This window comes from Mauremys reevesii, linkage group 12 (genome assembly GCF_016161935.1).
Source record: "Mauremys reevesii isolate NIE-2019 linkage group 12, ASM1616193v1, whole genome shotgun sequence".
NCBI lineage: Eukaryota > Metazoa > Chordata > Testudines > Geoemydidae > Mauremys > Mauremys reevesii.
Window position 1 is genome coordinate 16333728 of NC_052634.1, and position 1091 is coordinate 16334818.

Below are 1091 nucleotides of genomic sequence, written 5' to 3' on the forward strand. Positions count from 1 at the left end.
TCAAATGTTGCTCTTTGGTTTGCCCTGAGTTATAGCACTGCCGTGGTGGCAGGTGAGGGCAGACGGGAATGCCGTTTCTCACCTTGCAAGTCAGATTCTAATCGTAGCTGCAGCAGGCACTTTGGGCGTAACTGAGATCAAAATCTGGCCTGTTTGCTGTCCATGTTTAGCGTCAGGACGCATGGCCAAATCTCCCCGTCATCCACGCTGGCGAGACCCTACTGACCACAGTGGGGTCACGCTGCAGTCGCTGAGAGGCTTCATCTTCAGACGGGCTGAGGACACCCATCATGTGCTAACCCACATGCAGCCATTGCACTTTGGCATGTGCACGCTGCTTCAAAGCCTCGCGTTCTCTTCATTAGCAAACAAGTGCCCCTCTGGCAGGGAACTATCTCCCATGGCAATTGCCTTTGCTGAGACACACAGAGACGAGCTGTCTATCATTCCCTCTGATGCATGAAGTAGTTTGTCTTCCTTATGTTAATTTAGTTAGATTCCAGCTAAAGGGCGTAGCTTGTATTAATGCCAGTGCCTAATGAGCAACTCATTTGAATCCATGCAAAGTACCAGGGAGCATGGAGACATGCTAATTAAAGTAACTGCTGTTCTTTAATTAAGCAGTAATTCCCCCCAAAGAGGGCATTATCATGCAAATAATGCCCACTTAGGTGAAGTAAGGGCTTTAGGCAACAGCTGAGCCTCTCTAATAAGCTTGGGAGGGTGGGGGGCATTAATCCAGAATGCATTCACTGGTGTTATAAACCAGAGGGGAAAGTGATTCTCCGCTCACTGATTGAAATCTTTGCCTCTCAGAGCTTTGATATGGGACAATGGGGCCAAGCGTGTGGATGCTGCTCGCATTCATAACTTATGGATGAGCCCAAGCCACAGAGTTCAGAGCTGATTCAGGGCCATCCTAAATGTATTGTGATGGGGCATGTGGATGAGTGAATGGGTTGGGAGCCCTGATTTAGGGTGTGTTAGGGAGCAGTGGAGTCTGGGTATGTTTTGGGAGCAGTGTGATGGGTGCATGTGTGTGTTTAGAAGCAGTCCGTTCACTGTGTATATCGGAGGGAGAAGTGTGGGAA